The sequence below is a fragment of the Mesoplodon densirostris genome, chromosome 6 (genome assembly GCF_025265405.1).
Source record: "Mesoplodon densirostris isolate mMesDen1 chromosome 6, mMesDen1 primary haplotype, whole genome shotgun sequence".
Classification (NCBI taxonomy): domain Eukaryota; kingdom Metazoa; phylum Chordata; class Mammalia; order Artiodactyla; family Ziphiidae; genus Mesoplodon; species Mesoplodon densirostris.
The window spans coordinates 12296575-12321013 of record NC_082666.1 but is presented as its reverse complement, the minus strand read 5'-3'; the positions used below and the strand labels follow the sequence as shown (position 1 = coordinate 12321013).

The window sequence follows — 24439 nt, the reverse complement described above, 5'->3', positions numbered from 1 at the left end:
GAACCCGAGCCAAAGGGGGACCCAACGGAACCGGAAGGGCAGCCCTCGCCGGACAAAGACAACTTCCAGGTCCTATGGTCCTCTCCGCCAATCGGAAGGCTGGGAGGGCGGCGGGCTCGGAGAGGGACTTTCGGCGCTGTGGGCGGGGTGCAAAGCGCGTGCCCCAGACTCCTGCGAGCATCTCCGCTCGCGAGCCGAGGTGCGCCCTAGCGTTTGGGGCTCAGGCTCCGCGCGCTTCGCTCCTTCTCAGCCGCTCCTCTCTAGCTGCGCCTCGGCTGTCTGCTGCCTGCGTGGGCCTGAAGGGCGCCTCCGCACTTAAAGTGTTGGTAAGCCCCTCCCGCCTAGGGATGTGGACTCGCCGCGTTGGGCCCAGAAAGTGGAGGGAAGGAAGTTTAACTCCCTCGCTTTTTGGATGTTGGTGTTTCCCAGGATCTGCATTCTCCGTTACCTACAACGTGCTGACTATTCACAGATCTCTTTCGCCAGACCAGACAGCTCTCTTGAGCTCCAGGGTCAGCTGCCTAGAAGACATCTCCAACTGGTTGTCCAGTGTTAATGTACCTTTGAACTCAAGTACATCCGCAGACCTGCTTCTTATCTCCTGTAGTCCTTGTGTTGGTGAACGGCATCATACACGCAGTCCTGCCCACCAGTAAACTTCAGTACCATTCTAGAGCCCTTTTCCATCTTGCCAGTCCAATGGCTCTCTGGCTTCTCCTCCTTTTTAGGGGATGGAGAGGGAGGATATTGTGGTAAAACATGAATAGTATTTATCATTTTAATCATTTGTAAGTGTGAAGTTCCATGGCATTAAGTACATTCACAATATTGTAACCATCACCGCTGCTATAGCCAACTTCATTCTTTTGCATGTCGTTATCGTTTTTCCAGCACCGTTTTTGAAAAGTCTGTCCTTTCCCCCATTGAATGGGCTTGTCACCTTTGTTGAAAATCAACTGACCATGTATGTGAGAATTTATTGCTGGGCTCTCTATTCTATTACATGTGACTGCAGCTCTTACACTAGTACCATATATACATATATATATATTTTTTTGCGGTACGCGGGCCTCTCACTGCTGTGGCCTCTCCCGTTGCGGAGCACAGGCTCCGGACGCGCAGGCTCAGCGGCCATGGCTCACGGGCCTAGCCGCTCCGCGGCATGTGGGATCTTCCCGGACTGGGGCACGAACCCGTGTCCCCTGCATCGGCAGGCGGACTCTCAATCACTGCGCCACCAGGGAAGCCCCCATATTCTTTTAATTACTGTAGCTTTGTAGTAAGTTTGTAAGTGAGGAAGTATGAGGCCTTCAACTTTATTCTTTTTTCCAGATTGTTTTGGCTATGCCAGGCCCCTTGAAATTCCATATGAATTTGAGGATCAGCTTTTACATTTTTGAGAAAAAGGCTGTTGTAATTTTGATCGAGATTGTGTTGAATCTGTAGATCACTCTGGGTAATATTGCCATCTTAATTTTAAGTCTTCCTGTCTAAACATGAAATGTCTTTCCATGTACTTAGGTCTTCATTAATTTCTTTCAGCAGTGTTTTCTAGTCTTCAGGGTATTTAATTCTTTTTGATAATATTATAAGTGAAATTGCTTTCTTAATTTCCTTTTCATATTGTTGCTAGTGTGTAGAAACACAACTGATTTTTGGTGTTGGTCTTCTACCCAGCAACACGTCTGAATTTGTTTTTTGGCTCTACAAGCTTTCTTGTGGATTCTTTGGGGTTTTTTAAAATATATATGATTATGTTGCCTGTGAATATAGTTTTACCTCTTCGTTTACAATTTGGATGCCGTTTATTTCTTGTCTAATAGTTCTGGCTAGAACTTCCACTACAGTGTTGAATAGCAGCAGTGAAAGGAGGCATCCTTGACTTGTTCATGAGTTGTTCTTAGAGGCGTAGGTAAGCTACTGATTTAGATGTGGGTTTTTCAGATACTTTTATCATGTTGAGGAATTTTCCCTCTGTAACTACTTTTCTGAAAGATCTTATCATGAAAAGGCATTGTATTCTGTCAGATGACTTTCAGCATCAATTGAGATGATCATGAGGTTTTTTTCCTTAGTTCTTATTAATGAGATATATTATATTGGTTGATCTTATGGTAAACCACTCCTGCATTCTTGGGGTAAATCCCACTTGGTCATGGGGAATAATCCTGTTAGTATGCTATTGGATTTGATTTCCTTTTATGTTGTTGAGGATTTTTGCACCTATATGCATAAGACACATTGGTATATAATTTTCTTGTTATGCGTTTATTTAGCTTTGGTGTCAGGATAATGAAGGCCTCATGAGATTAGAAAGCATTCCCTCTTCTTCAGTTTTTTGGAAGAGTTTGAGAAGGATTGGTATTAATTCTTAATTAAATATTTTAATTAAATTAAATATTTGGTACAATTCACTGGTGAAGCCATCTGGTGCAAGACTGTTCTTTTTTGGGAGGTTTTTGATTACACACTCAATCTCTTGTTATAAATATGGTGAGATTTTCTAATTTTTCTGGAATCCATTTATAATAAATAATTTGTGTGTTTCAAGGAATTTGCGCATTGTTTTCTAGGTTGATTTTTGTTATCTTTTCAAAGAAACAACTTTTGGTTTCATTGTTTTTTTTTTTCCTCTCTCTTTTTTTTTTAGTTTATTTCCATTCCGTTTTATTTCCTTCCTTCTGCTAGCTTTGGGTTTAGTTCGTTCTTTTTTGTATTTCATAAGGTATAAACTTAGGGTATTATTTTGAGATTTTCCTTGTTTTTTAATGTAGCCATTTACAACTATAAATTTCTCTAATTACTGTTTGCATTGTATCCTATAAGTTTTGTATGTTTTTATCATTTTTACTCATTTTCAAGTACATTCTAATTTCCCTTTTGAGGTCTTCTTTGACCCATTTGTTCTTTAAGAATGTGTTTCTAATTTCCACATGTTTTGAATTTTCCAGTTTTCCTTCTGTTACTGATTTCTAACTTCATCCCATTGTAGTTGGAGAAGATACTTTGTATAATACCTATCTTTTAAAATCTATTGACACTTGTTTTATGGCCTAATGTATGGCCTTTCCTGGAGAATGTCCCATGTGAACTTGAAAAGAATGTGTATTCTGCTGTTCAGTGGAATGTTCTGTACACTTCTGTTAGGTTCAGTTGGTTTATTGTGATGTTCAAGTCCTCTAACGCCTAACTTATCTTTATCTGGTTGTTCTATTCATTATTGAATGTGGGCTGTTGAAGTTTCTAATTATTATTGTAGAATTGTTTATTCCTCCCTTTAATTCTGGTCATTTTTGCTTCATATATTTTGAAAGTCTCTTCTAGTTATGTAAATGTTTATAATTTTTATATAATCTTGCTCTTTTGAACCTTTTATTAATATATAATGACCTTCTTTGTCTCTTGTAATCTTTTTAAAGTCATTTTATATGACCTTAGTATAACCTTCCCAGCTCCCTTTTGGTTAGTACTTGCATGGAATATCTTCTCTTTTCTTTTTTTTTCCACTTTTAACTTGTTAATATCTTTGGATCTAAAGTGAGTATTTTCTAGACTGCATATAGATGGATCATGTTTTTGTTTTTGTTTTATCCATTCTGCCCATCTCTGTCTTTTGATTGGAGAGTTTATGCCATTTACATTTAAAGTAACTACAGATAAGGAGGGACTTATTTCTGCCATTTTTGCTATTTGTCTTCTATCGGCCTTATAGCTTTTGTGTCTTTCATTTCTTCCATTACTGCCTTTTTCTGTGTTTATTTGATTTTTTGTAGTGAAAAGTTTTGATTTATCTCTGATTTCCTTCTTGGTATATTCTATGGACATTTCCTTTGTGGTTGCTATAGGAATTACATTTAACAGCCCAAATTTATCACAATATAATTAAATTGATACCAACTTCAGTAGCATACAAAAACTCTCCTATGCAGCTCTGTCTCCTCTTTCTGTTCTTGATGCTACAGATTACATCTTTATACATTGTGTGTGTAATAAATTAGACTAATATTTTTATGCATTTGTCTTTTAAATCATGTAGAAAATAAAAATGGAGTTAAACAATAATTACAATAATAATTCAATAATTGCCCATATATTTATCTTTACCGGAGATCTTTATTTCTTCATATGGCTTTAAATATTGTTGAGCATCCTTTCATTTCAACGTGAAGAATTCCCATCAGCATTTCTTTTTTTTTTTTTTTTTTTTTTCTTTTTGCGGTATGCGGGCCTCTCACTGTTGTGGCCTCTCCCGTTGCGGAGCACAGGCTCCGGACGCGCAGGCCCAGCGGCCATGGCTCATGGGCCCAGCCGCTCCGCGGCATATGGGATCCTCCCAGACCGGGGCACGAACCCGTATCCCCTGCATCGGCAGGCGGACTCTCAACCACTGCGCCACCAGGGAGGCCCCCATCAGCATTTCTTGAAGGGTGGTTTTAGTGGTAATGAACTCCCTTAGCTTTTTTTAAAATCAGAGAATGTCTTAATTTCTCCCTCAATTTTGAAGGACAGTTTTGCTAGATACAGATCTGTCAACAGTCCTTTTCTTTCATTGCTTTGAATATTATCAACCCACTGTCTTCCAGCCTCTAAGATTTAAGATGAGAAATTGTCTGATAATCTTATTGAAGATCCCTTTTATGTGATGAGTATTCTCTCTTGTTACTTTTGGGATTCTCTCTTTTCTTTGGCTTTCTACAGTCAGATTATTATCCTTTCTCCCCTTTCTCTCTCTCTTCTCCTCTTGGGATGCTTACAGTGGTATGTTGTTTCTCTTGACAGTGTCCTACAGATCCTTTAGGCTCTGTTCACTTTCACATTTCTTCTTTTTTTTTCTGTTCCTCAGACGGAGTAGGAAGAACATGGAATCCATCTCTCTACCTAAACAACAATCGTACTGGCAGAAACTGAAGTAACTATTTTGGAACTCTGTAGTCTATTTGAATGCTTGCATGTTCCAGGGGAAAATTTGGTTGGTCAATTGAGGTTAATTTCAGTCAATGTGAGCCTTTAGTGTGATAGCACCTACTCGTTCCTACTCCTCAACCCTGTGTAGGCAGTCATGTTTATATTCCTGGTATGGCTTGCTGGAGCCAGGGTGGGAAATAAGAACCTTGTTCTCCAAATACAAGAGTTCTGTATTTTATTTTTATTGAAGTATAGTTGATTTATAATGTTGTGTTAGTTTCAGGTGTACAGTAAAGTGATTCAATTTTTATATATGTATATATTTTTTTCTTTTTCATTATGGTTTATAACAGGATATTGAACATAGTTCCCTGTGCTATACAGTAGGACCTTGTTATTTATCTTTTTTTTTTTTTTTTTGCGGTACACGGGCCTCTCACTGCTGTGGCCTCTCCTGTTGCAGAGCACAGGCTCTGGACGTGCAGGCTCAGAAGCCATGGCTCACGGGCCCAGCCACTCCGCGGCATGTGGGATCCTCCCGGACCGGGGCACGAACCCGTGTCCCCTGCATCAGCAGGCGGACTCCCAACCACTGCGCCACCAGGGAAGCCCTATTTATCTATTTTATATGTAGTAGTTTGTATCTGTTAATCCCATATTCTTAATTTATCCCTCCCCCACCCTTTACCCCTTTGATAACCATAAGTTTTTTATATGTCTGTGAGTCTGTTTCTGTTTCATAAATAAGTTCATTTGTCATATTTGAGATTCCACATATAAGTGATATCATCCGGCATTTAGACAAAGACTTTAAAACTGTCTTAAAGTTGCTCATTGAGCTAAAATGAAACATGGATGAAGTCTGGAAAATGTACAAAAAAATGGGAATATCATTAAAGAAATAGAAATTATAAAAAGGAACTTAGGGCTTCCCTGATGGCGCAGTGGTTGAGAGTCCGCCTGCCGATGCAGGGGATACGGGTTCATGCCCTGGTCCGGGAGGATCCCACATGCCGTGGAGCGGCTGGGCCCGTGAGCCATGGCCGCTGAGCCTGCGCGTCCGGAGCCTGTGCTCCGCAACGGGAGAGGCCACAGCAGTGAGAGGCCCGCATAACGCAAAAAAAAAAAAAAAAGAAAGAAAAAAAGGAACTTAAGTGAAATTCTGGAGTTGAAAATATAATAATAGAGAAGAAAATTCACTTAGGGAGTTCAAAATCAGATTTGAGCAGGCAGAAGAAAGAATCAACAAACTTGAAGATATTTCAAACCCAGTTCCTTTTTTCTCCCCCTTTCTTTTGCCCTAGTTCACGCCTTTCTGAACTTAGGCAGCCTCCAGAGTGTTCTATTTACTCCCTGTTTTCCCTTTTCTACTCCTACCAGAATGAAATTTTTAAAAAACTCAAATCTGATATTGGCACTATCCTTAGAAACCTCTAAGGGCTCTCTGTATTTATAGATTGAACTTCATTTTCCTTATTTAAGCATTCAAGGAACTTCCCATTCTGCCTCCAGCTTACCACATCAATCCATTGAGCTTGAGATATAAATTCCAATTTCCAGGATATACAAGGTCTAAGGGAACAAATTCAGTGACTTCTTGAGGAAGCAACCATTCAGATCCAGAAGATGGGAAATTTTGCACTTCAACTGGACCGATTTCTTCAATAAGCCAGTGTCTTTCCATTTTTTTTCTTAAGTGCTAGATTAAAAAATACTTAAGGGACATCACAACCAGATACAACATGTGGGCCTGGATTGGATGCTGATTTGGGAAAACTAGCTGTAAAAAAATATATTTTGGGCAACAGAAAATTTGATTATAGTTATTAGATGAGAGGAAAATTTACTGAAATGATATTACTGATTTGGAAAAGCCAGCTGTAAAAATATTTTTAGGTTGTTAGAAAATTTGAATGCAATCTAGGAATTAGATGAGAGGAAAATTTAGTGAAATGGTAAGGTAGATATTGTTAATTGAATAAAGCAGACTGCTTAACTGTGTGATCTCATTTTGAAAAACAATATAGACACACAAAGAAGGCTACATATTAAAGTATTAATATTTGTATTGGGAATGTGATGTTTTTGTTTTTTATTTTAGGTTGTCCCTATTTTATATTTTTCTCCAGGGCATACTGTAGTGATTCTGTAATAAAATTTTATTTAAAAAATATATGTTAAGATTTATATATATATTGGGGTAATACATATGAATCAAGAAATACATGAATTTATGGTCACCAAACTATTAAAAGTGGTTTTGTCAAGAGTGCCAGGATTTCAGGGGATTTTACTTTCTTCCTAATGTTTTATCTGTTGTTTAAATACTTTAAAATGGGTGTGCATTTTTGTTACATAACTCTATGAGGAGAAAAGGAAGAAAGCTATTTTGCTGCGGGAGTGCAGCCAAGTCTATTATAATAGACAAGTCACAAAGAGGACTGCAACAGAGCACAGCTTTTTTTTTGCTTTTTCTCTGGTGGAGTTAGATGCAACATCCACAGGAAAACTTTGCGAATGACTCATTTACCAGGAAAAGAGCATATGCTATTTGAATAAAGAAAGAAAGAGGGAGAGGCTGTAGAAAGATTTCATAAGTTGTCAAGACTTAATTAGCACCTTTAATAATCATTATTTTTGTTTCCAACTACATTGTAAATTCATTCAGGACAGGGACTTTAAAATTCATTCTATTGCCGTTGCTCTGTATATCACTTTCAAATAATTTTTAAATAAAATCCCAGCCCCATCTTTGAGTAGCAGTATGCAACCACCTTGTTCATTTCTGTTCTATTCTGTGTGTCTCAGATACCTCGAGGTAGCTGTGTTGTAGCCAGTCGCCCTTGACTTCAAAGTCAGAAGTTTTGACTTCTGGACTGAATTCTGTTGCTTAGGCTGGACCCCCTTACAAAATGAGAAAAAAAATCATATCATTCTCAATGATATTCTCAAGGTTTGTGGTAAAGCCAAGTGACATACCTGTAAAAGAACCTACCTATCACAATCCCTGGCACTTTTTGCGCCCTCAATAAAGGGCAGGTGAGTTGGGTTACATCATTAAGGGCTGCTTTAGAAACAGCATTTGAACGTTAAAGGTGAGCAAGGGATTCCGTGCTCTAGCACCAGTGTCTTTAGGGTTGTACCCCTCTCAGGCGCAAAAGGTACTACCCAGACTGCTACCCCCACCGATCCTGCTTCCAGTCCCTGATGCAGGCACAGAGCCGCTATCGGCCCAAGCACGGACACACCACGGCGTTGAATCCTGCTCCCAGAGTGCAGACTCCACGCAGACTCAGACTCCGGAGGCGGGCTAAAAGCCCAGGTGGGTCTTCGAGGAAAGGAAGTACGCCCCCGCCGCCTGTTGTTGGGCCAATGGGGCCGCTCGGCTTTGCCGTGGGCCTATGAGACAGGGCAGTAGGCGGGGCGAAGGGCGGAAGGAGCCTCTCTCACGTGAGTAGGGGGCGGGGAGGGCGGGGGCAGGGCGGCTGGGGAGGCCCAAGCGGCGGAGCCTCCGGGACGGCGAACGGCGGGCCGCGGAGAAGGAGACGGCGGGTCGGGTAGGGCCGTGTTTCCCCCACCACCTCCTCCCACCCCTCCATCCACCAAGCCCGGGGGGATCCTCCGACGGCCCCTGCGGGAGGCCAAGCCGTGTTCTCATCCCGCGGAGCGGGGCAGGCGTGACTGCGCTCAGCTCCCTCGACTAGCCGGGTTCTGAGGGGAGCAGTGATTGCGGGGGAGGGGGAGTCGCGGCCGTTGGGGGAGGACGCATGCGCAAGCGGGAACGCTCCGGCAGCCCCTGCCCAAACCGGTTCCCCCTGTCTGGGTGGGTGTGAGTCTTCCCAGTCCTTCACTTGCGGCCGTCCCTCTCGCCCCCAGCAAAGCCGGCTTGTCTCTTGACTTACACGTCTGGGGACAGGTCCTATTTGGGAATCTGGCCGCTCCCTCCGCCTCAGTTTCTCCCCATTGCCAGCTGGGCCTGTACCTGTGACTTAGGCTGGCTTCGGCCTCAGGCTAGCTTCCTGCGCTGCGCCTAATTTGAAAGGCTTGCTTTATGCTAGTGTCGGTCTGCCGTCTCGTGTTGACGTTTCTGTCTCATTTTCCTCGCCTGCAATCGAAGTGTCCCCGGTATTCCCCTCTCCCCAGATACTTTAAGTATCTGCCCCCGATACCTCATTGCTGTATCTTGATTCCCAGCAACTTTCAGGGCTTTAGGTGTTCAACAAAGCCCGAGGATAACCCCAGACTTCCAGGAGTTCTCTGTCCATTACCTGGTAGTACTTTGGTGTTCCTTCTCTTCTAACATTCGGATTGTAATCATATGCACCTGCTTTAAAGTCATCTCCATACTTTATCTTGGAATAAAAGTCCTAGCAGACTTTTATGTGATAAGTGATAAGTGATCATGCTGCTGGTGCTCCGTTAGTTTAAATCTTGTTCCAGCTTGAATTGGAGATCTTTTGGCTTTTTTGTTTGTCAGTGGAAAAAAAAACCTGCCAGAGACGGGTTTCACAATTCATTTGATATGTTCATTCAGGTAAATACCTGTATTCACATACATGTGACTGGAGTAGTAAGTCGCGAGTGTGTCTGTTTCCAGCTGCTTTGTTTATTTAGGAAGAGAAAAAACCAAAGAGAGTAAATTGAACTGAGTTTCCACATAAAACTGATGTTTGGAAAGTTGAAAAAAAGCTTAAGTGCCAAGGGAGTGCACATTCAATTTTTTTTTTAAACGAAGGACCTGCTGGCCTTAATTCTAGCGTGTATAGGTGCTATTTTAATATATATTTAAGGCTTTTATTCGAATTTACTTATAAAAACTGAAAATAAATAAGGGGCAGAGTTCTTTATAATCTTCCTTTGTAGACCTCAGTTTCCATTAATGAAATTTGAATCCATGATTGATTTGTATTTATTGGTAACATTTAAAATTCACATATAGCTTTATCAACTCAACTTTGCAATTAAAATTGAACTATTGCTATGTTGTGGTACACTTTTCATTTCAGTTTTATAACTCATTTTACAGTTAATTAACAGCTCATCGGTATTAAGGTATATATTTGGGTAGTTAACCTATCAACTATATACATTTTGGCATTCTTTGGCATAGTGGGGTTTTCTTTTAACTTTTTTTATTTTTAAAAAAATTTTTGTTGAGGTATAGTTGATTTTGGCATAGTGTTTTATTAGCAGTTTACAGGTGCTTAACCTGGATAAAATGGTAGTCTAGTGGGACTCTGTAAAAGTGAAGGTACCTGTTTCCTATCTTTTCTACTGCATATATAGTCTAGTGGGACTCTAAGTGAAGGCACCTGTTTCCTATCTTTTCTACTGCATATGTAGTCTAGTGGGACTCTGTAAAAGTGAAGGCACCTGTTTCCTATCTTTTCTACTGCATATTGGAAGAAGTGTATTCACATTATCTACATGAGGGGACATGTTTTTTCGTAAACGTATCTCAACTTTACAGCCTACATTCTATTTTTTAAAAATAAATTTATTTTTATTTAGTTTTGGTTGTGTTGGGTCTTCGTTGCTGTGTGCGGGCTTTCTCTAGTTACAGTGTGTAGGCTTCTCATTGCGGTGGCTTCTCTTGTTGGGGAGAACGGGCTTCAGTAGTTGTGGCACATGGGCTCAGTAGTTGTGGCTCTCAGGCTCTAGAGCGCAGGCTCAGTAGTTGTGGCGCACGGGCTTAGTTGCTCCTCGGCATGTGGGATCTTCCTGGACCAGGGCATGAACACGTGTTCCCTGCATTGGCAGGCGAATTCTTAACCACTGTGCCACCAGGGAAGTCCCATAGCCTAGATTCTTTAAAGAAGTCATTTTCTACTACTGAGTATATTTCCAGCTAAACTTTACAGCCCAGATTCTTTTAAAGAAGTCATTATCTTTTGTTGAGCATGTTTCCAGCTAAAGTGTTTCCAGCTTAAGTGAAGCCTACTTTGAAGGTCTCACCATTTCACAGTGATTATTTTAACAAGTGACCTTTGAGTACAGGCTTCAGAAAACAATTAGTTTATATCAGTTCTACTGTTGAGTGTCTTTATAGATACTGATGTGCTGAGGTTCTAGCATATGCTGCCCAAGTGTTTTCTTTGTAGTTGTCAATATAATCAGATATCACACTTTTCAAGCATGTGAAATGAATGTATATAAAACTGTTAAATAATCTTTCTTGGAGATAGAACTCCAGCGTTAAAGAAGTGCTAATTTAACCAGTGTACATAAAGCAGAGTTTGGCATGACATTTGGGTGCTTTGTATGTAACTGCCTTGTTTTATTGATTTTCCGTGGTTAGATTCTAAAGAAAGAAAATCCAAGGCCAAGGATTTGGCTGTCCATGATAAAACATACAAATTTAACAGCTGTTTCTTTTGGCATAAAATGGTTACCTGGTCTCCCCCGACCCTCTCCAGTTTTGTGTTGACCTTGAGATCCTTATCCTTTAGAAGAATTGTAAGTCAAAGCAGTACTGGATAGACACTTAAACTTATATTATAACGACTTTTGTTGGCCCCTAACTGCCTTGTGTCTCTTCATGTGCAAAGTCTGACCAAATATGGCAGTTTGCAAGTCATGAACACTCTAGTTCATAGAATTTAGCCTGGAAGTTTTCCTCTTGCCAAAGCAACTATAGTACTCTGAGGTAATCACCAGAACTTTCTGAAGGCTGTTCTTTCTATCTAGTAGAGTTCTCTGAGGCCTAACTTTTCCTCCAAATCCCTTTTTCCAAGGATCATAAAATAGTAAAAATAAAGCCCTAAATTTGTTCTTAAGTTCATGCTTGACATTAAATAGTATATATTACCTTGGCTGTAAAACATGAGAAATATATCTTCTTAATTTTGTGGCCGTGCTGCCAGATTTGGAGGTTTGCACTCCTTAGGAGTTAATGCGTGGTTGTTACTTATCTCCAGTTAAGGTTGCATCAGCTTTTGTGTAATAAACACTACTCCTTGGCATTTATTAATATTTGTGGCAATAAATTTTTCTCCATAATAAAATATGGCATCTCTCTCTCTTTTTTAAAAATGTTTATTTATTTATTTATTTGATTGTGCCGGGTCTTAGTTGTGACATGTGGAATCTTTTAGTTGCAGCATGTGGGATCTTTTAGTTGCGGCATGCAGGATCTAGTTCCCTGATCAGGGATCGAACCCGGGCCCCCTGCATTGTGAGCGTGGGGTCTTAGCCACTGGACCACCAGGGACGTCCCAAATATGGCATCTTCTTAAGGTACATTAGCAAATTAGTTTCTGTGGTAACGTTAACAAAATGTTATTAACTCTCAAAGCTTAACAATAATTTGACTATTTTAAAAATTTCTTTTTCCCATTTTTCCTCATTTTTACACTTTGGTACTTATAACCAGGAATCTGTGGTTATCATCTTGTTTTCCAGCTTCTGAGGGTGCCCCTGTGTCAGGAAAAGGAATTGATATGCAAAATCTTTCTTTGGGAACGTATTTTAAGTATCATTATGGGTATTAAGAGACAGCATTCAAGGCTAAATTGGATTAAATTTTAGGCGGTTGTATAATACTATTGTGAAGAGCCATGAGTTAACCATTTTAATGCTTTTACCATAGGGTAATAAACTCTCATGCTTTTTTTAAAATAAATTTATTTGTTTTATTTATTTATTTTTGGCTGCATTGGGTCTTCGTTGCTGCGCGCGGTCTTTCTCTAGTTGCGGCGAGCGGGGACTACTTGTCGTTGTGGTGCACGGGCTTCTCGTTGCGGTGGCTTCTCTTGCTGTGAAGCACGGGCTCTAGGCGGGCGGGCTTCAGTAGTTGTGGCGCGTGGGCTTCAGTAGTTGTAGCTCGTGGGCTCTAGAGCACAGGCTTAGTAGTTGTGGCGCACGGGCTTAGTTGCTTCACGGCATGTGGGATCTTCCCGGACCAGGGCTCGAACCCTTGTCCCCTGCATTGGCAGGCAGATTCTTAACCACTACGCCACCAGGGAAGTCCTCTCATGCCTTTTAAATATGCTGATAAATGGATTCTGGCAAGGTGAGAGTAGAAACATGTCATGTAAATCTTTTTTGCTGTGATAAATGATTTCCTATGAATAGACCTCTGATATACCTGCAAAAGAGAAGTGGTTATATCTTTATTGTAGTTACCTGTTGAGTTCTCTGTGAATTGAAGAAAAATCTGATTTCTGTCTAACCTCAAAAGCTAATTCTTAGATAAAAAATTGTTCCCTAGCAGAAACTTCTTTTTTTTTTAATCTTTATTTTTTTGCTTTTGGGTTGTGAGAAAAGAACTTTTTAGATAGGTTTAAAAAACGTCTGTGAGGGCTTCCCTGGTGGCACAGTGGTTGAGAGTCCGCCTGCCAATGCGGGGGACACGGTTTTGATCCCTGGTCCGGGAGGATCCCACATGCCGCGGAGCAGCTGGGCCCGCGCACCACAGCTACTGAGCCCGCGTGCCGCGACTACTGAAGCCCGTGTGCCTAGAGCCTGTGCTCCGCAGCGAGAGAGGCCACCGCAGTGAGAAGCCCGTGCACCGCAGCGAAGAACGGCCCCCGCTCACCGCGACTGGAGGGGGCCCATGCACAGCGGCGAAGACCCGACGCAGCCAAAAATAAATAAATACATAAATAAAACCAAAAAAAAATTGTAAAAAAAAAAAAGTCTGTGAAACTAAATTAAATATATGTGAATTCTTTTATCTTCTTACATGGTGCCTATCCCAGTGCTGTGAGTGAAAGTGCTCAGTAAATGTTTTTTGGTTGCCCACCCCCTATTCAACACACTTAACAAGTGTCCCACCTTCCTTGTATAACTATGGACCAGGGCATTCTTGTATCAGAAGATTCAGAAAACTGTGTGTCTTCTGCCAAAGTTCATGGTTTGTCTACACACATTCCCTTGAAAATCAGAGGTCATGGAAAAGAGAAACCGTATTTACTGCATTAATCTCAGGCTTTGACTATCTATCAGATGATTTGCTTACTTAGCATTAAATTCACATAGTTTAAACATTTCAGATCAAAGTATAGACAGATTGGTATTCTAAACGGAATAGATACATATTCTTTGCTGTGGATGAGAAGGAAGTATATTGACTAATTTCCTGAAAGCAGGAAAAGTGGTTTTTTGTTTTTGTTTTTTTTGGCTGCGTTGGGTCTTTGTTGCTGCGCGCAGGCTTTCTCTAATTGCGGCGAGTGAGGGCTATTTTTCGTTGCAGTGCACGGGCTTCTCACTGCAGTGGCTTCTCTTGTTGTGGAGCACGGGCTCTAGGTGCACGGGCTTCAGTAATTGCAGCACTTGGGCTGTGGCACACGGGCCATAGGGCTCACGAGCTTCAGTAGTTGTGGCTTGCAGACTCTAGAGTGCAGGCTCAGTAGTTGTTGCACGCGGACTTAGTTTCTCCAGGGCATGTGGGATTTTCCTAGACCAGGGATTGAACCCGTGTCCCCTGCATTGGCGGGCGGATTCTTAAACACCGCACCACTAGAGAAGTCCAGAAAAAGTCTTTAGGAAATCCTGCATTGCTTAAAAATATTTATGTTTTTATATTTATAGAGCGCTAGTGTAAATTATATTATGCTTTAGAAATCCATTCCAGAAAAAGTAAATAAAAGGATACTTTTACAAAAAAATGTATATTACTGAGGTTTGAAGTATAATCTGACCTTGTGAATGAGTAGTATTGGGTTGGCAAAAAAAGTTAATTTAGGTTTTCCCATAACATCTTGTGGAAAAACCCGAACGAACTTTTTGGCCGATACATTAACATTTACTAACTCTCCCTGTGTTCCCAGAGGTGGGTTTCTCTTGGGTCAATGACATCCAAATAATTTTAAAATTTAGCTGCAGAGATATTGTGTTGAAGGGGCATAAAGCCAGCATACCTAGAGTTCTGCAAAAAACTAAAGTGCTGTTTCCTGAAATAGCCAGAGGAACATGGGAAAACCACTTATATGGTTTATTTTCTTCAGGTGTCAGCAGTATTGCACTCAGATAATCAACACAGAGTTAAGTGAATTGTTTTTTGTGCATTTCATCCCCACTTCTTACTTTTTGTACCTTTCATTAAAAGTATCAAAATACAGCGGGTAGAGTGTGAACTTCGGAATCAGAAAGATATAGATATCCCAAGTCTTGAACTTACTTAATATATGACTAAAAGTAAGATACTTAAGGATTCTGATTCTCAGTTTCTTCATTTGTAAAAGTGGAACTAATTATGCTTACATCATGGATTAGGACTGGGAAGAACCTGGCAGTCCCGCCCCCCACCCCTTTCCTGGATATTCTCATTCACAAAAGAGTAGAAAGGGTTTGTTCCCCTCATTTTAGGTATGAGAAAACTGAAACTATAACATTGTCCAAATTAAATCAAAAAGGACTAAGGAGTTCAAATCCCAGTTGGTTTTTCAATGTAATACCAGACTGTTAACTTTAAAAAGTCTTAATGAAGCTTGATTAGTCTTTGAGAAAGTGAGAAGTAACTCTGAGAACATTGGCTGTCATCTTTAGGCACTTTTCTGTATTGATTTTGTGAGTTTTATCCTAAAGATCCTATAAAGTTAAAATTAGGTTTTTAGAACTTTTATTGACCAGTGAATGGATAAACAAAAGGTGGTATATACATACCATGGAATGCTATTTGACCTTAAAAAGAAAGGAAATTCAGACGCATGCTACAACATAGATGAACTTGTGAAATAAGCCAGCCATAAAAGTATAAATACCATATGATTCTACTACTTATGTAAGGTACCTAGAGTAGTCAGATTCATAGAGACAAAGTAGAATGTTGGTTGCCTGGTGGAACAGGAGTTGGAATTTAATAGGTACAGAGTTTCAATTGGGGAAGATGAAAACTTTCTAGAGGTGGGTGGTGGTGATGGTTGCACAATGTGAATGTACTTAAAGCCACAGAGCTATACACTTAAAAATGGCTAAAATGGTAAAGTTTATGTTACGTACATTTAACCACAGTTTTTAAAGATTAAAACTTCTTTTTTTTTTTTTTTTTTTTTGTGGTACACGGGCCTCTCACTGCTGTGGCCTCTCCCGTTGCGGAGCACAGGCTCCGGACGCGCAGGCTCAGCGGCCACGGCTCACAGGCCCAGCCGCTCCGCGGCATGTGGGATCTTCCCGGACCGGGGCACGAACCTGTGTCCCCTGCATCGGCAGGCGGACTCCCAACTACTACGCCACCAGGGAAGCCCTAAAGATTAAAACTTTTTAAATCTTTTTAAAAATTAAAAAACTTTTGTCTTATGAGTTATTATATTCCTATAGTTAAGCTATCTTTTGTAGTTCATCTGGAATTGAAGTTAAAGAGTCACTTCAGGGCTTCCCTGGTGGCACAGTGGTTGAGAGTCTGCCTGCCGATGCAGGGGACACAGGTTCGTGCCCCGGTCCGGGAGGATCCCACATGCCGCGGAGCGGCTAGGCCCATGAGCCGTGGCCGCTGGGCCTGCGCGTCCGGAGCCTGTGCTCCACAATGGGAGAGGCCACAACAGTGAGAGGCCCGCGTACCGCAAAAAAAAGAAAAAAAAAGAGTCACTTCATAGTTTAAAGAAGTGGATTGTCACAGGCATTATGGGTTAAAATTTGCCTAAAAGTGACTATTAGATAAGCTGGTTTTTCTTGCCTTTATGTGCTGTAGGCCCAAGATGATTAAGTTATATTTTCTTTTTGGTTTTTAAAGCTAAGCTGAAATTATTCAGAAGGATTAAATTAATATGGTTCTTAGCTCACTAAAATAATTCAAAGAAACAGCCCCCAAATTCAAAGTCAGACTTAAAGACACATCTATTGTTTAGCAATTAGCAGTGGTGGAAAGGAATTTATTTTTCTAAAAATGGGATGATTTTCCACTGAGTTTTGTTAGATTTGTCCTACCCTTCCCAGGGATAGGCTGTGAGAAGGTCATATGAAAACCAATGCAGGGAAACAAATCTCAAAGCCAGAAAAAAAGAAAAAAGCTGAGATTAAGATTGTATGATTTTAAAAAATAACTTCTTTGTGGTTTAATTTTAAAGAGCTACAAACCCACAAGAATTGGCCTGCTACAGCATCTTTGAGACTTGACTCTCTTGCTACTTCCTGACTTGTCTTTTTCTCAACAGAGAGTAATCTTAGCAGATCTGTGTTTTAGAAGGGTATATATAACTGGGAGCAACATAGAGTATGGATTGGAACGGGGAGAGAATGGTGATAGGAACACCAAGGAGGAGAGGTGCATTCCTGAAAAGGACATAGGCACCTAGATACCTGGGTTTGGATCAAGTTCTATAATTGTCTCTGTGAACTTAAGCAAGTTATTGAACCAGTCTAAGCCTCAGTTTGTCTGTCATATGAAGTTTATACCTTTCTGGCAAGGTTAATATAAAGATTAGTAGTAATGCATATAAAGCTTCTAAGTGCCATGTTGGGCATATATAATTGATACTCAGGAACTGCTAAGTATTGTTCTCTCTTTAGACTTAGCAAGATGATTTAAGTATCCTCCTTAAGATTCCCCAAAGCTGTGCTCATTTTTTCACTTGTTGAGCAAACAAAAATGATGAGGATTGGGAGGGAAGTGATGAGTGTTTTGGTACAAAGGGAATCCAAGGTATGTTTTGTGGTTCAGTGTTGTTTAACTGGTTTTCACAGTTAGAAACTTGATGAAGAGTCAGGCACACTCAAGGGTAGTTCTTTTTGAGTCTCTTTTTCCAGTTGTCATTCATATCCACATCCCAGACACGCTTGTAGTGTATCATATTTGTCATTTGTTCATCTCACATTACACAGACTCTATCACTTAAACACTGATGAGAGAGTATTATTCATCCAATCACATTTATTGAGGACTGCCATAGCAAGGATATGAAGATAATATGAATAGAACCTAAGATCCCTGTTCACAAGTAGTTCAAAGGGACTATGTGTGCTCATTGTATTCCCAGTATTTACCATGGTGGTTTATACTAAGTAATTGTTTCTGGAATGAATGATCAATATAGTATAGGAGAAAAGACATATAACACTTTACGGTGTAATAAATGCTGTAATTCTGTGATAAAATTAAAAAGCAAGCGAACAAAAAGCCTTCGGAGCCCTAGAGGGAAATAAGGAATGTTTCAGAAGGGAAAAGGGGAGGTTGAATATTTGATTGTATCCCAAGGTTGCTGGTGGGGAAGAAGGACTAATGGGGGAAATGAAGTCACATTCCTAGCTTAAGAAATGGCATGAGCAAAGCCTTGAAAGCATAGCAATGCATGATATATTTGGTGAGTTGTCTGGTATGGTTTGATAGAAGGAGATAAAACTAGAATGATAGATTGGCTCCAGATTTTTAAGAACTAATGATATTATAAAGAGTTTGGATTTTTTTCTGTTTTCAGTCAGGAGCAGTCAAAGGAAGGGGTGGGATATATGATCAAATCTGAATTTTAGAAATTAACTATGAGGCCTTGGTAATGACTAGAGAGAGTCTAGGAAGGGAGACTTATGTTGTAGCTAAGTTGAAAGAGAATGAAATACTTAAGTCAGTGACATGAAAGATGGCAAAGAAGGAATAGATTTGGGGTATGTTTTGGAACTAAAATCCATTAGAATCCCAAGGGAGAATGAGAAAAGGAGTCATGGATTTGGGGGGACATTTCTATCTTGGATCAGTGGTTATTAACCACTGTTAGGGGAGATATGAGGAAGAATATGCTTGTGTGAAGATGGGGTCTGCTTTGGACCTGGGACACATGTAGCAGATCCCACCTGTGTATTCACATAACACCATTTGCATACCTCTATTATACCAAGCACTGTACTCTATTGTAATTACTTGTTTACTTGTCCATTTTCTTTACTGTAAGCCTGTCAAGGGTAAAGAGTACCTTTCCTCTCCGTAACACTGTACCTAGTGCCTGGCACATATAAAACACTCAGTACAGAATAGAAAAAAAAACACAAACACCCACATGAAATTAGGGAGAAAGACAGGGCTGCAGTATCATCAGCATACAAAAAAAGTTTTTTTATAACCACATGAGGTACTGAGATAGCTAAGAGATCTTGTTCCATGGAACAAGAAGGAGGCCAGGATGAATTTAAAGAGTGAGCAGAGGGGCTTCCCTGGTGGTGCAGTGGTTAAGAATCTGCCTGCCAATGCAGGGGACACAGATTCGAGCCCTAGTTTGGGAAGATCCCTCATGCCGCAGAGCAACTAAGCCCATGCGCCACAACTACTGAGCCTGTGCTCTAGAGCCCGCAAGCCACAACTACTGAGCCCGCGTGCCACAACTACTGAGCCCGTGTGCCACACCTACTGAAGACCACCCGCCTAGAGCCCATGCTCCACAACAAGAGAAGCCACCGCAATGAGAAGCCCCCACACTGCAACTAGAGGAAGCCTGCGCACAGCAATGAAGACCCAACACAGCCAAAAATAAACAAATAAAATAAAATCTTTTTAAATTAAAGAAAAAATAAAGAGTGGGCAGAAAAAAAGGAACTTAAAAGACAGCTGGGAAAAGGTACCAGAGGTAGAAAATGGAAGCAAAAAGATAAGTTTCACAATATGGAAATGATCAGCATTTTCATTTATTTCAGCTGGTAGAAGTAAGATGAGAACTGAAAAGAATAGTTTGGGTTTTGAAATTTTGTATTGTTGATTTTTAAATGTTTATAGGTACATATTTTTTTCCTTTCCGAACGGATGCTCAGAGAACGTTGAAGTACCCAGGGTCCCATAGACAAGGTTTGAATTCAGCTTTTAAAAGAGGATGTGCAGTGAAGCTTGGTGAGAGGTAAGGGAGCCAGATTTTGAGAGGGACTGCTTAGTGAGAGTGGGGAGTCCCATTGAAGTGCAGAAGGAGTTAGTGCTTCTCCTTCAGGAAGAGTTTCAGGAAAAGAAAGGAAACAAAGATGAACTAGAGTGCTGAACTAGTGGCCGGGAACTAGCACATTTTACTTGTCTCAAGCATGTCAAGTTCAATTACAAGTATCACGCAGACCTCTTTTATCAAGTTTGGTAGGTCACTTATTGGGAGGTGATTTTTCCTCTACTAATTGCACATTAGCAAATCCATGCCACTGCAAGTTCACTGTTTATGTTACTGCTGTGAATGATGTTAGAAACAGTACAAATATCTGATGGTATTCTGTCCCAAAAAAGTTCAAGTTTTTAAAAAGTAAACACTGATTATCCAGGAACTGACTGCTTTTGACGAACTGTCAAAAGAGCCTTTACCGGGCCTCCCTGGTGGCGCAAGTGGTTGAGAGTCCGCCTGCCGATGCAGGGGATACGGGTTCGTGCCCCGGTCTGGGAGGATCCCATGTGTCGCGGAGCGGCTGGGCCCGTGAGCCATGGCCACTGGGCCTGTGCGTCCGGAGCCTGCGCGTCCGGAGCCTGTGCTCCGCAACGGGGGAGGCCACGGCAGTGAGAGGCCCGCATACCGCAAAAAAAAAAAAAAAAAAAAAAAAAAGAGCCTTTACCATGGCTAGTTCTTTTACATTTCACTTTCCTTTAGATGGGTTTATAGTTTTAAGAGGAGATTGAGAATGAAAATGAATTTTCATTCAACAAGATTGAGGTACATTATTTACTATGATCTTTGCAGAAGTGCATAGTTGAGCATAGAATTGTCACTTATGTTACAGAGCAGGATATAACATAACTGAACCTTTGGTTTGGATGCATGAGGTTGCATAATTAAGCAAAATTACCTATCATTTTAAGTCAGTTGATGTGTTAAAGGAGATAGAATGAAACATCCTTGAACTGGCACTCACCAACCTGGCCCTGTTGGTAACTGGACATGTTATATAAGGATCTAGGCTCATCACTTATATAAGAAGGAGACAAACTGTGAGTGCCTACCAAATACCAGGGTGTTCATATGTATATTATTTTATTTAAAGTGGAATAAAAATCTTTACTCTGTATACCTTACAGAATTGTTAGGATGATAAAATGAGATAAAGAATGTGTATATTTTAGTAATCTGTAAAGTACTATACAAAGATACAAAGTATTCCTTTACATTTAGTTAGGTATAAATAAATTAGAATATGGAACTAAGAATGTTATATATTTTTGCACTAATATTGTTTCCTGAATTGAATTTCCAAAATCAGTTTTACTTGTTAATTCCTCTAAAATTGGAAGTTTCACTCTCCAGTTAAGGAAGAGAGTGATGAAATGGAAAAGAACTGGCCATCATCAAGACTCTTGATAGCCCTTCAATAGCAGTTGGCTCCTGGATATACATATATCTATTCCTTAGTAATTTTTATAATGGCTCCATGAGGTAGATAGTACACCATTTTCATTTAGATAATAATGATATAGATATAATGGCTCCATGAGGTAGGTAGTACACCATTTCATTTTCATTTGAGGCTTGGTGTGACCATGCTTACACTATTATTAAATAGTAGAATCAGCATACTAACTTGGATTTTTTTCTAACTCTTAATTGTGTGCTTTACCGTCACAAATATGACTTCTGTTCTTACTGTCAGTCTGTAAAAGCTGCTCTTGCCTTTTCATGGGTGGCTCTTGTTTTTTTCCATCTTTATTTGCCACTTATCCTATTTCTTTAGCAAATATTTGAGCACCTACTATGTGCCAGTCATTCTTTCACTTGTTAGGGATACAGTAGCTAATGAAACAGGCAAAAATCCCTGCCCTTATGCTTACATGATACTTAAAAACAAATGATTAAAATGTAAAACGTGTCGAATGGTGATAGGTGGTATAGAGAAAAGTAGAAAGGGATGGCAGTGCAGGGTATTTGGGGGAGGAAGTTTATACTTTATTGTCCATGAGAATTGGAATTAGAGTAGGGGGCTTCGTGTGGTAATTGGTGTAAGTAGGGATTAAAGACAACAAAATTAGTTCTTATGGTCTCAAGACAGAGGTTGTAAATACTCTAGAATTTTGCCAGGAGTATACCAAGTTCTGGGGGCACCTCTTTTTTTTTTTTTTTGCGGTATGCGGGCCTCTCACTGTTGTGGCCTCCCCCGTTGCGGAGCACAGGCTCCGGACGCGCAGGCTCCGGACGCGCAGGCTCAGCGGCCATGGCTCACGGGCCCAGCCGCTCCGCGGCATATGGGATCCTCCCAGACCGGGGCACGAACCCGTATCCCCTGCATCGGCAGGCGGACTCCCAACCACTTGCGCCACCAGGGAGGCCCTGGGGGCACCTCTTTATTGTGGAGTCCAGGGAAGGGGTGGTCTTATTCAGAGACCTTGGAGGCCATGGGCTCCCTTTTCACTTGTGCCCACGGAGGCCAGAGAAGAGGAGTGTTATTATATAACCTTTCCTGTACTGCGTAGTGTTTTGATAAATCCCATTCCCACTGAGTGATTCAGTTACTTTCAGGTGCCAAAACAAATAGTAAAGTACCTTATAAAGTGTACTTTCCTGTCACCTCCTCAAAGAAAATAGGTTGAACTTTGAGCCTGCCGAATCTTCTCAGTTTCATAGTATAAATATCAAAGTATACTATTTTTGAGTCTAGAATACTGTAGAAAGTTCTCAGTGTCTCTGAGATCATAGCTTTAGGGAACTTTCCCAGGCCCTCTGCTATCTTACTATTAGTAACATTTTAAAAGATGGAAAAAAGACTAATTAAGCATGAAAATCTTACCCAAAGTACAAGTTCTAAAAAAGATAGAGACTCCTTTATCTGATACTTACTATTTTGGAACAAAGCCCAAACATTTGTAGCATTGGAAAAGCATCATCATCTAATGGAAAGAGCTTAGCTTCTGGAATCATAGATATGTTGGTTCAATTTTTGGCTTTGCTTCTAACCAGTTAAATTACAACCACTACCTTGAACAAGTTACACCGTCTCTCTGAGCCTCAATTTCCTAATCTGTGAAATAGATATATGAATATTAAGTTTGCTGTTCAGGGACTCAACATCAAATTGTAACACAACATAATAGGTACTGTAAGAAATGTAAATTGCTATGGGAACTGAAACAAGGCAGGCAGTGCATTTGACTGGGGAAAGAATGGGCAGGCCACTTGGAAAAGGAGGGTTATTAGATCATGAACGATTATTTCTAGTTGTCTGAGTACAGAAGCAAGGGAACCACTTTAGGAGGAGGATCCTAGGAGGGCAGATACCTCAAGGTATTAACATATATATCCTTGGCAAAGACATTACCTCCTCTAGTATATTTTTTAACTCTTCCAACATGTTTCCATAGTTTTCTTTACCCTAAATCAGTACCTATTAACCTGTTCAATTTGCCTCTGTTCTCTACTAAATTATAAACTCCTTTTGGGCAAGAATCTATTTTTTCTTGCTTAGCATATTCTATTCTTTATAAACTAGACACTTGGTAAGTATTCATTGCATAGATGAAGCAGAACTACATTTTAAAAAAAGTTTTCAAAAGTACATTTGAAGCATCTCTAAATGCTACGCTATGCATTTAGATTTAGTCCTATGAAAAGTAGAGCCTTTAAGCAAGGAAGTTAGTTTAAGTAGAAAGCAGCAGGGAGTCCAGGGTTTGAGCTTTAGTTATGCCTGATTAAATGACCCTACATGTCTTGGGTTTGCCATTTCCTTATCTGTTTAACAGTATTGATAATTTCTAGGTTTTCTACCAACTATGGTATTCAGGGATTGTGTAATTCTTGCTGCCATGTGTTTATCTAGGTGTTAGCCTTTGAGGAAAAAATAGTGCTTGGCATATGGTGTATGCTCAATAAACGTATGTTCAATTAAAAATCCAAAGCATAGATCAGGACTTCTTAATTGGAGAGACTAAACAGATTCTCAGAACCTTTACCTCTTTGGGGTACAAGATGAGCATACAGAGAGAACAACTTTTTTTTTTAAGAGCAACTTGTGTTTATTGGTTAAAGCTCTCTGAGTATAATGTTGTATTGTCTGTTCTGTTGTTGTTTTGGCAACCAAATGGGAACATTGCCACAAAATATGCAGAACCAGGTTTTTCTTTTTTTTTTTTTAGGAATTTTTTTTAAATTAATTTATTTGGCTGCATTCGGTCTTCCTTGCGGTGAGATCTTCGTTGTGGCATGCAGGATCTTTCGTTGCAGCACATGGGCTCAGTAGTTGTGGCACGTGGGCTCTAGAGTGCATGGGCTCAGTAGTTGTGGCACACTGGCTTATTTGCCCTGAGGCGTGTGGGATCTTAGTTCCCTGACCAGGGCTCAAACTCTCGTCCCTTGCATTGGAAGGTGGATTCTTGACCACTGGACCACCAGGGAAGTCCCCAGAACCACGTGTTTTTTTGTTTTGTTTTGTTTTTTGGTGATACACAGGCCTCACTGTTGTGGCCTCTCCCGTTGCGGAGCACAGGCTCTGGACGCGCAGGCTCAGCGGCCGTGGTTCACGGGCCCAGCCGCTCCGTGGCATGTGGGATCTTCCCAGACCGGGGCACGAACCCATGTCCCCTGCATCGGCAGGCGGACTCTCAACCACTGCGCCACCAGGGAAGCCCCAGAACCACGTTTTTAAATGGTAGATGAGTTCGAGTTTTATTCCATGAGTCAATAAATAATGGAATAGCTTTTCATAATTGACACATTTTTTTTTTTTT

At 40.6% G+C, this 24439-nt stretch overlaps 1 protein-coding gene across 4 annotated transcripts in view; it reads left to right on the top strand.

The window, feature by feature from the left end:
* Positions 1-8379: 8379 nt before the first annotated feature.
* RABGAP1 (RAB GTPase activating protein 1) overlaps positions 8380-24439 on the top strand; it is a 151507-nt gene continuing 135447 nt past the window's right edge. For 2 of the 4 annotated variants that reach the window (XM_060100660.1, XM_060100659.1), the window contains exon 1: positions 8391-8462. The gene's annotated coding sequence lies outside the window, so the exon portion shown is untranslated. Of the gene's footprint in view, positions 8463-11999; positions 12142-24439 lie in introns of all 4 variants that reach the window. The other 2 variants (XM_060100657.1, XM_060100658.1) reach the window with 2 other exon arrangements.